Source organism: Pinus tabuliformis, chromosome 2_1 (genome assembly GCF_031772625.1).
Source record: "Pinus tabuliformis cultivar Carrire ecotype Pingquan chromosome 2_1, CPIR1, whole genome shotgun sequence".
Lineage (NCBI taxonomy): Eukaryota > Viridiplantae > Streptophyta > Pinopsida > Pinales > Pinaceae > Pinus > Pinus tabuliformis.
The window spans coordinates 717237615-717250000 of NC_142299.1; positions in this window are offsets into that span (position 1 = coordinate 717237615).

Consider the following 12386-nt stretch of genomic DNA (forward strand, 5'->3'; position numbering starts at 1 on the left):
TCTTTGATCTGATTTTCAAATTCATCTTTGGACAAGATGTTGCTCCCAACATCTCTACTTGTAGCCATTTTCTTCAGAGGAATGTTTTCTTCTTCTTCTCCCCGATAGTTTCTTCAGATATTTCTTGATGTCCACCCAGGGGTTCTTTCATCACAGCCATCGAAGAAGAACGTTGGCTGTGTGAAGCAGTGGGGGTGTTGTGCAATCATTTTTCTAACTTATCTCTACTCCTACAAGGCATGAAATAGATTGAACTGCAACTAACTATCTTGCGAAATTGAAATGAAAGTAGGAAAGGACTAATCTATTTTGCTCAAATGAAATTGCAAGAATGAAATGCTAGGCTACGCTTGCGAAATTGAAACACTAATCTACGCTTGCAGAATTGAAATTGCGGAATTGAAAGGCTAATCTAGGAAAGCAGGAAATGCTAATCTATGAAAGCAGGAAATACTAATCTATGAAAGCAAGAAATGCTAATCTACTTTTGCATAAATGAAATTGCATAATGGAAATGAAATAAACTACTTAGCAGAAGGTTGTAGTAGAAAATAGAAGAATAGCAAAAATCACCAATACTCTGCCGCTTCCCTGGCAACGGCGCCAAAAAGATGGTGAGCTCCAGTATTGTAGCAATAATGCTACAACTCCTGGGGCTTCCTGTCTCTTAATTTTATCAACCCGGTAGTTCGTACAAACTTGGAAGCGGCGGTGCTATATGCACAAGTACTAGCTCTTGTCGCAGCTGTCACTTGGTCAGCTGGCACAAGTCCGCTAGGGCTCAAGCCAACTTCTATAGGCTCTCAGAAGAAGCTTGCTAATTGATGGACGAAAGCTAATCTCAAAGGAAAGCTACTTTACTTGACAAAAATGAACTGAAAGCAAATCAAAGCATGTAAACCTAGGAAACCCTAATTTGACTAGTCTAACCTCTACAATGCAAAGAATGTAAATGCAACTTCTACCAATGCTGTCATTACCTCTAATAAGTGAAAATGCATGGATCTAAACTACTTGCATCATGAAAGTTATGTTTTTGTATTTTTCCTTTAAGTGTGTGGAATGATGGTGATCTTGTGCTAACTAGGGTTTGGTTGTGCAGATGGGATGGAGAAGGAAGGAAAGCGTGGGATAGGTTGGGGAGGCTAAGAGAGGTCCCTAGGGATCCTTAGCATCCATCCACAGAGGTTCCTCGCATTCAGATGCTCAGCAACCGAGAGAGTGGCCTCCTACAGGATGGCTGTGGAGGATCCTACAGGATACTCTGTTTTCTATAGGATGTCTAAAAATGGCTACAGGATGACCTACCGTGAGTGTTTGGAGTGATGGAGGGATGATGAAATGGTAGAGGGAGAAGTGTAAGGTAGGAATGAGGCTGGTGATGGCTTTAGAAGTGAAAGATGGGGATGGGAAGTGAGTGTAGGGAGTAGGGTGGAAGGTAAAGGGCTATGTCAACGAAAGGGCTAGAGAATGGAAGTACGTGAGGAGTGAAAGGCTTTGTGAGATAACAGAGCGGAGCAGGGATCAAAGATGTGTTTGCAGGTGTGATCAAGGTGGAGGACGAAGTGATGGAACAAGAGAAAGCAGTGTAGATGAAACAAATGCTTGTGACTGTTACCAAACCGAAAATGCATTAACCTAAGCGACCTGTGACATAAAATCAATGAACAACAATATAAATTGTGAAGGAAACTCATGCATGGCAGTGGAATGAAGAAGTAATGCTAAATATAAAAGTACATGAACGGATCTAAGTAATGCCTCAGCCTACTTCCAAACAACTACAGCAATTCTAACTGATAAAACCAATCTGTTTGACTTCTACAGGAAATCCAAATCAGCAACTATACTCGAATGCATGTAGAGGAAAATGGAAACGAAATGCGAAAGGAACAATATTGATACAAAGGAAGGAGGCCTGAGCTCTCAGGTTGGGCCCAACCCCGAGAGCTTTAGGCTCCTTTAAAAACTCAAAATATGATCCAAAACTGCTTGCTTTTATTCATAATCAAAAGTCTAATGTCATGCCAAAACTGGCTTACAAAGAGCTAAAACCACATTGACTAACTAGCTGCTACGAAATGACTAACTACTAGCTACCAAAAATGACTACCAACTAGCTAACAAAAATGACCAACCACTAGCTACAAAATGTCTACTAACTAGCTACAGAACGACTACCCACTAGCTAACCAAAAATTGACTAACTCAAATGAGGTCTTAAGCCCTTTTATTTATACAATTTGAGGACCCAACAGTCCTCCTAAAAGTTAGGGACTTGGCTGCCCAAGACTTGTAGTTAACAGCAGTCCTACTTGACTTGCTTGGCTGCCCTTGTGCTCATTGATTTGGTGGCCTTTGAACTCCGAGCTGATGGTGGAGAATTCGAGGTAAGGGCCCATAAATGAGGGGGACACCTTCCTACAAATCCTCTAGCTTGTTCTCCCACGAATTTGGCTGCCAAGTGCTCATTAAGACCTTCAATTTTGTCTCCATGTTGACCAACAAGGCTACACAAAGCACCCATTAGACTTGTTGGCATAATGACTAACCAAATTCACTCTATTAACATAAAAATAATCAAAAACATGCAATAAACAAATGAGAATGGTGGACTAAGTCAAATTAGGAGGTCGAATGAGCCCAAATAATTGTACATTTTTGGGGCTCATCAGGAAGTTTTGACTGAGTCCTGCACGATGCCACACATCGAGCGACACGCATCCTGCGGAAGAGAGAGAAAACCACCCACATCGGACGGGTAAATGTCGTGCAACTTGTCTACCTGATATGAAGGACAACCGTAGGATCTGGGGGGGTCCAGATCGACGACGAAGATACGTCCCGATGACTGACCGGATTTGACAGGTCAAAAAGCAAGATGACAGGGATTTGACGTTTGACGTGGATGATGAGTTGGCAAACGATTCGTGTTCACGGGTGATCTTGAAGCAAATAGATTTAACGACAATTCGAGTATGATTTAGGGAATCTGACACCCAGTTCTTTAGCAAACAGTTGGCGACCTCCTTGCGAGGCGTTACCTAGTGATGATGACACAGAGCATAAGAACTAGAACGGATAGAGGAAAGGAAACCAGAAGGCCGGGAAGTGGAAACGAGTAGTCAAAGAGCAGACTGGCTTTAAAGCCATGAACTCACAAAAGCAGAGGACAGGTAACACACAGAGACGAAGAAAGCCAATAGCAGAGAACAGAGAGTAGAAGACGAGTGACCTGAAGTCAGCATCGAGCCAGATAGAGCCAGAGAGAGTCAAAGAGTCTGTGTACTCCATTGAAGGCTTGAGAGGTTCAAGCAAGCTCCTCAGCATAGGCCTGTCATACTACTGTGACCCTCAGAGGTTGAGTTCAGTAAGGAGAGTCTGTGCACTCCATTCATACTGACTTCATTCTGTTAGTGAGACTCGAATCAAGCTCACTGTTGTGAAAACTCTTCTTGAAAACATAATAGAGAGGCCACTGAAAGGCTGGACCAGGAGACGTAGCCCAGGAGCATTAGGTGAACTCCTTATTAAACTTATTTTGTTTACATGTTTGATTGTTATGTTTTCTCTGATTACGTCAGTGTCTATGTATTCTGGCAATCTTATCGATCTGTTGCATAAGTAACATAGGCACCTCCATGCACATGAGTCTGTGATACCTTTCATTCTTTATCCTGGATAAATTCCAGATCAAGTGGTATCAGAGCGTTTGGTTTATTAAGGTTAGACAAGCTTGTACTGGATTTTGTTGTTGAATGCTAACTAGATCAAAGCTTAAATTAGGAGAAGGAGAATTGGCTGAAACTAACCTGGAAATTGGAAGAGTCTATTCTAAGAGGAAAATGTCAGAAGAAAATCCCTTGGAATTAGACCCCCAGTTCATGGATAGTTTTATGACCCTGAAGTGGAGGAAATGTATAGGGACTATAAGAAACATAGAGATGAAGATGCATCAAGCTCCAAACAAGACAAAGGAGTAGAAGAATCTCTCCTCCATGATCACTCCAAAGACAAAGGGAAAGAAGAAAAATTCCTTACGCCCCCTAATAGCCCTAAACATAATAAGAAGACATTTTTGATTAAATTAGATGTTAAATTTGATTTACCAATATATGATGGAGAGTTGAATGCAGAGAAGCTAGATAATTGGATCAGACAGATTGATGTTTATTGCAAAGTGCATAGCATTGACTCAGACAAGAGTAAGATTCAGTTGGCCAGCCTACGGCTCGGAGGCACTACCTTGGTATGGTGGGAAGGCAAGACACAAGCTGACATGAAGAAACATGGTAAGATTCTTTTTGTCTAGAGTGAATTTGTTTCTGTAATTAAAAAGCAATTCTATCCACTCGCCTACATGCAGCAAGCCATGATGAGCTGGCAAACTCTTCGACAACTAAAAGGGCAAAGTGTACAAGGTTACACTCAAGAATTTAGGAAAAGAGCTTTGATTCTAGGAATCTCTTTAGACTCAGCTGAGACTCTATTGAAGTACATAGGTGGTCTACACAGATGAGGCACACTATCCTCATGTTTTATCCCACTAGAATAGATGAGGTATCTGTTCAGGCTATGAATTTGGAAGCTAGAGGTAAGAATGGGAACCCAGAAGTTGGGGGATCATCCCAACCCACTGCAAGCAAAAATAAGGAGAAAAGAAAATAGAAATGAAAAGAGAGGAAGACAAACATTGTACAGAAGAGCAAGCCCTCATGCACTCACTGTAAGAAGGATGGGCATGATGATGAACACTGCCAGATTCTACATCTGGAGCTGAAACCTAAGAAGTTCGAGGGCAAGAAGAAGAACACTGTTGCAGCTATTCAAAAAGATTTGGGGTCAGACTCAGGAGATGAAGCAACAATCGCAGCCACAAGTATAAAAGGTAAAAATTATAAATCAGCTACTAGTAATTATGCACAATCTACTGATAATGAAGAAAATGAGAGAAAAAGACGTGAGCTTTTTCATATTCAAGTTATTTCCAATCATCAAAAGATTGATACTTTGTTTGATAGTGGCTCACAAGTAAATTTAATTTCTGAAGCAATTGTCAAAAAGTTGGGATTACTAACCACACCTCACAAGAAACCATATCCATTAGGTTGGCTATGTGATAAAGCAAAGCTACAAGTGACTAGACAATGTAAACTTAAGTTTTCTTTTGGGTCAGCATTTGTAGACGAGGTTGAGTTAGATATAGTTCCTTTGGATATATGTGGAATTGTTTTAGGAAGTCCTTACTATATGATAGAAAAGCTATCTTCTATAGAGTTGAGAACAAGTATCTACTCGTTAAAGATGGAATCGAATATATTGTACGAGCTCATAAGCTCAAGAATAATTATACTCTCATAAACTCAGGGTAGATGAAACGAATTGTAAATTCATGCAAACAATTTTTACTGATGGTTGTAAAGGAAAAGAAACCTGATAAAACCAATGTATTTGACGGTTGTGATGCTAAACAACAAGCTGATTTAGAAAAATTTGTTTCGGAATATGATGTATTGTTTCAAGAACCTAACGGTCTGCCACCCAAAAAGGAAATAGTGCATGATATTAATTTGCAGCAAGATGTTCCATTGCCTAACATCGGAATGTACAGGTTGTCCGCTTTAGAGAATGCAGAAATCAAGAGGCAGGTATAGGAGTTGCTCGAGAAGGGTTTCATCAGACCTAGCACATCACCATGTGGGTCTCCAATCATTTTGGTGAAAAAGAAAGATGGTTCGTGGAGAATGTGCATTGATTACCGAGCACTGAATAAGATAACGATAAAAAATTGTTATCCCCTTCCTCGTATAGATGATCTATTAGATCAGTTAAAGGAAGTTGTTTATTTTTCCAAGTTAGACTTGCATAGTGGCTATCATTAAGTCAGAGTTGCAGAGCAAGATGCATGGAAGACTGCTTGCAAAACAAAGAAAGGATTGTATGAGTGGCTGGTTATGCCTTTTGGCTTAACTAATGCTCCTGCTACTTTCATGAGAGCAATGAATGATGTACTCAGAACTTTTCTTGATGATTTTGTTATTGTATATCTGGATGACATTCTTATATTTAGTAAAATGTGGGAAGAACATTTAAAGCATGTTAAGCAGACACTAGATGTTTTGAAAAGAGAAAAACTTTATGTTAAACTCTCAAAATGTGAATTTGGCAAAACATCTTTGAATTATTTGGGACATATAGTAGGGGGTGGTGAATTGAAGATAGATCCCTCTAAGGTTGCAGTCATTGTAAACTGGCCTAAACCCAAATTTGCTACAGAGTTTAGAAGCTTCTTAGGAGCAGCACAATATTGGAGAAAGTTTATTTCTAACTTTTCCTTAATTGCAGCTCCCTTACATGCTTTAACAGGATTGAACAAGGTGTTTCAGTGGGGAGGAAAACAACAGAAAGCCTTTGACACCTTGAAAGAAAAGATTAGTACAACGCCAGTACTAGCACTGCCCGATCTTCAAAGACCATTTGATATTGAAATAGATGCCAGTGACTATGCCATGGGAGCAGTGTTGATGTAGCACGGTAAACCCATATGTTAACATTCTGAGACATTTAATTCTACAGTAGTTAACTATCATACATATGATAAAGAATTGTATGCATTAGTACAGAGTGTGAAAAAATGGAAACATTACGTAATGGGAAAAGAGACAGTTATACATACTAATAATTAACCACTTCAATATCTACACTCCCAAACTAAGTTGTAGCAATCAAGACACTATAGATGGATGGGTTTTCTACAATAGTTTCATTTAGTCATTAGATATAAAAAAAGGCATACACAACAAAGTTGCAGATATGTTATCTAGACCAATTATAAATGCATCTACTATACTTAAGCATAATTCAGTATTGCATGAGAGCTACTTTGAACAATATGCTCAAGATGTAGATTTTAAAGATGTATATGCAACTTTAAGTCAAGGAAAATGAGTAGAAGAATTGGACCAACTCTTGTATCATTGTGGGAAGCTATGCATTCCACAAACTGAAAGAGTAAAGATAATTCGAGAAGCACACACTTCTCTAATATTAGGTCACTTTGGTGTAAGCAAAACGGTTGCACAGCTGCAAAGATTTTGTTATTGGCTAAAACTGAATGAGACAATTTCTAGATATGTAAGAGGGTGTACCATGTGTGCTAAAAGCAAGCCCAACAATAGAAAACTAGGCTTGTACACTCCACTACCAGTTTCTTCTCATCCTTGGGAAAGTGTTTCCATGGACTTTGTTGGAGGACTACCTAAATCTAGGAAAGGTCATGACTATTTATATGTTGTTGTGGATAGGTTTAGCAAAATGTGTATTTTAATACCTTGTAACAAACAAATTACAACTGAACAAACTACAAAGTTGTTCTTTAAGCATGTATGGATTCATTTTGGATTACCCACTTCCATAATATCTGATCGAGATACCCGATTCGTTGGGAAATTTTGGTCAAGCTTGTGGGAATTGATGGACATCAGGCTGAAGAAAAGCACAAATTTTCATCCGCAAACAGATGGCCAAACAGAATTGGTCAATAGGACAGTGATCCAGTTGCTCAGAGGCTATTGCAACAAGCATCCCAAACTTTGGGATGAACATTTATGCTATGTGTAGCATGTTTACAACCGAGCTAAACACTCTTCTACACAGAGATCTCCTTTTGCGACCTATTTTGGTTTCACACCAAGGTCTCCCTTGGATTTTGTCTTTGGTAAAGACATAGCAGTTGATGGACATAGTGATGTGGACAAGGCAACCAAGTTCATTGAACAAATATAAGAGATTCACCAGGTAATACAGGAACAGCTGAAAAAGAGCCAAGCCAAGTACAAGGCAAGGTATGACAAGCATCGGATGGAGCAGATTTTCCAAGTTGGTGACCAAGTCTAGTTGTATATCAGCAAAGAAAGGATGCAAGGTGAAGGTAAGAAGTTGAAGCCAATAAGGTATGGACCTTTCAAGATACTTGAGAAAATTGGTGAGAATGCTTTTTGCCTTGATCTACCAGCTTACATGCACATCTACTCAGTTGTTAATGCAAACATCTTGAGACTATTTGAACCTTCATTAATTGAGGATCCCGAAGAGCAAAGTCAATTGCCTTCTATTGATGATCTGTTAACTAAATACCTTAATGAGTTGCAGGAAGATGTAGTTCTGGACAGGAAGCTAAGAACTACATGCAGAGGTGACGTTGAGTACCTCAGGATCAAACTCAAAGGTTCAAATCCAAGCAGTGTGAAATGGATAGAAATTGAGCAAGCGAGGAAGCAATACCCTCGCTTGATTGATGCTTGAAAGAAAACCAACTTTTGGTGGTCCAAAAGCATTTTCAGTGGGAAGGCCGTAATCCAAATTGGGTCCTAAAACTATCTAATTTTTCATGACTGTTTCAATTATGCTAAAAGATTCAAGTCCTAGAAAAGATCAAAGCTATCAGAAGGAATCCTCATAACAATTGCAGTTGTGGCCAGAGCGGAGCAACAAGGACCCTCGATCGAGCGCGCAGACCGTTGGCCCATGATAAAGCGCAATGGAACGAAATTGCCAAAATCGGAGGCCAGATCAAGAAACGAAGGTGGATTCTGATATGTGATTAGTGCTAATCGCATATCGCAGGGCGTCCCCCCCAGTGAAGGAAAGCCCCGGAACGCTTGGACCCGAAAACGCTATAAAAATCGGAAAAGTAACTGTTTCGGTTCTGTAACACGGAGTCCGCAAAACCGGCAGGATATCAGAAGGCTTCGAGGTGGTAAGCAGTTTTGACTGAGTCCCGCCTGATGCCACACATCGAGCGACACGCGTCTGACAGAAGAGAGAGAAAACCACCTGCATCGGACGGGTAAACGTCGTGCGACTTGTCTGCCCGATATGAAGGACGACCGTAGGATCTGGGGGGTCCAGATGGATGGTGGAGATACATCCCGATGACTGATTGGATTTGACAGGTCAAAAAGCAAGATGGCAAGGATTTGATGTTCGACGTGGATGATGAGTTGGCAAACGATTCGTGTTCGCGGGCAGTCTTGAAGCAAATAGATTTAACGACCATTCAAGTATGATTCAGGGAATCTGACACCCAATTCGTTAGCAAGCAAGTGGCCACCTCCCTGTGAGGCATTACCCAGTGATGATGACGTGGAGAAGAGGAACGAGAATGGACAGAGGAAAGGAAACTAGAAGGTTGGGAAGAGGAAACGAGTAGTCAAAGAGCAGACTGGCTTTAAAGCCATGAACTGACAGAAGCAGAGGACGGGAAACACACAGAGACGTAGAAAGCCAATAACAGAGAACAGAGAGTAGAACCCGAGCTGACCTGAAGGAAACATCGAGCCAGACAGAGCCAGAGAGAGTCAAAGGGTCTGTGTACTTCATTGAAGGCTTGAGAGGTTCAAGCAAGCTCCTCGGCATAGGCCTATCATACTACTGTGACCCTCAGAGGTCAAGTTCAGTAAGGAGAGTTTGTGCACTCCATTCCTACTAACTTCATTCTGTTAGTGAGACTTGAATTGAGCTCACTGTTGTGAAAAATCTACTTGAAAACATAATAGAGAGGCCACCACTGAAAGGTTGGACCAGGAGACGTAGCCCAGGAGCATTGGGTGAGCTCCTTATTAAACTTGTTTTGTTTACATGTTTGACTGTTATGTTTTCTCTAATTGCCTTAGTGTCTATGTATTCTAGCAATCTTATCGATCCATTGCATAAGTAACATAGGCACCTCCATGCACATGAGTTTGTAATACCTTTCATTCTTTATCCTAGATAAATTCTAGATCACGCGTAGAATGGGTACAACATATGGTAGAAGACTTTGTGGCGAGTGTAAGCGAAGCGCATAAGTTGTTGAATGACCTCCGTGTGAATATTGCCACACCAGCCGAGTGACTCGGGATAAGCCACGATGATTGTGTTAGGGGTCTGTTGGGTAGTGGAGGCCCCGCATAACGGTTTTGGGGCTTAAAGTCCGCAATTTTGGGTAATAGTATGGTAAAGGTGAATTGTAATGCGTCAAGTCAAAGGGTTGTCCGCTCAAAAATAATATAAGCAAATAGAAAGTGAGTCGGCCTACCCATGGTCCGCGGGACATGGGAATGTATAAATAGAGCAAGGCTCTAAGGTTAGAGGTCAGTTTTTGGTTTTGATCTTGAATGTTATGGGTGTATGAAGGCAATATTCTCTCTGTGTCTGTAAGTCCGAGTCGAGGGTGTTAGTAGATAGATAGTGGCTCTACAGCTGTGTGCACAGAGGCCGGGTAGAGTCTGTTGAGCCCTGAACTTGCATCTTTCCTATACACCTTCCTATACTTTTTCCATTTCACCTGGACCTCCTAAGCTATCAACATCATTGCATATTAATCATAAAAGAGCACTTAAAGTGGTTTTTAACTATGTTTTGTGTATGTTGTTTGAACTAGATTTTTGCTCATTAAGCTGCGGAATCCTGTCACTTTCCGCAGCTGCTTCAACTTTCCGCAGTTGTTTTTGTTAAAGTATACATTGCAGGTGTCATCAGGGAAATCGAGCCACATGGGAAAGTTGGAAATGACTTGGACATGGACCAAGTCCTATTGGCTCAGTCGGATTCATCAGAGGAGGCCGTGGTCAACGGTGGTCAAACAGAAGAGTCCTATGGCAATAGGACTCCGTTTCCAAGCACGTGAAAGATTTTCATGACCATTTCTAGATTTCTGGAGGCACACTGACACCTGTAGGCTACCCACGATGTGAATCCAACAAGCTGTTTTCAATAGATTGCATAATCTCGGCAGCATGACGCTAAATCCATGGACGCTGTCATTCACGTGTCCTCTGTCGGCGCAGTTTATAGGAAAGCAATTATGTAGTCTTTTGTTATAAATAATGCGTTTCCATATGCATAGTAGTTAGTCTTTTTGAATATATTTTTGTTGTTAAAAAGCCCACTGTGCCATGACACTAGTTTCATTATTGTGACTGCGTTCTGAAATATATGAGAAGACACTGTTTCTGAGCATAATTCTTGATTGATAGCTATTGCCCGAGGTTGTGCAGAGGGCCCCTGCATACGCCGAGGTTTTGTTTATTATTGTTGTACATTTCCATGCTGTGTTTCTTTATGTTTATTATTCCATAGTTATTCACTTATGTACATTTCATTTACTATGGTACTAATGCTTCATTATTGTTCATAGTTTTACGTGCTTTATACATTGCTGACAACACTGACCAGTGTGTATGTTCCATATTACAGTAGGCAGCCCGGGCATTTGCATATAATTTTCACAATGACTAATGACATGGAATCAGTCTTTCTGTTGACTTACTTTTCTTAGCTTTTAATTCCAGTTCTGTTTTGTTTATTTCAGTTTTGTTCATTGGCTTTATTAGTTAGCTTAGATATTAAATTTCTCAAGTTGTTGATGATTACCTCTGAAGGCCATAGCGAGACTAACTGGCGAGGGGTCAGACTATGAATTGATGTGATTTGATTTTAAATTTACTTTTCTGCAATTAGATATCAGATTGCTCAAGTTGTTGATGACTACCTCCGAAATCCATAGTGAGACTAACTGGAGAGGGGTCAGACTATGAATTGATGTGATTTGATTTTAAGTTTACTTTTATGCAATTAGATATCAGATTGCTCAAGTTGTTGATGATTACCTCCGAAAGCCATAGCGAGACTAACTGGCGAGGGGTCAGAATATGAATTGATGTAATTTTATTTTAGCTTTACTTTACTTGCAATTTTGGATTTCTTTGAGTACAGTAGCTTAATTCATTTCTTTTGTATTTAGACAGTAGCAGGGATAATGGTTTCATGATCAATAGTTCACTGTTTGTTTGATTAGAATAGTGGCACATTTTCATTTTCTTTTAAGAATTTATTTCATCATTAGTATGTTCTAAGACCCTATAAAGTTTGAAGTTTTGGAAATCATTATAAAGGACATAATTTCCTTGAAAATTTATATCCATAATTATCTTTTAGAATTTCCATTTCGCATTAGGAGATAAACAAAGATAAAAACCCCCAAAACAAAATAAAAAAATCAAAAACAACAAAAAGTAAGGAATAGGTTATCTTGCACATATAGTGCGCCACACTTCAACAGTTTACGACTCCTGGATTGAAAATTAATATAGTAATTTAGGACACTCTAAATTGACCAAACATTTTGGCACCGTTGCCGGGGAAGTGTAACTAGGTAGCCAATTTCTTAAAAAAAAAAAAAATCAAAGAAGGGAAAAATTGATAACTTCTCAAAGTATGCTCTCCTCTTGCACCTAGTGTGATCTGGAGGATCAGAAAAGAAAGTTATTGGTTCAATAATTTCTTGAGTATGCTCTCTTCTTGCACCTAGTGTGATCTGGAAGATCAGAAAGAGAATTATTAGC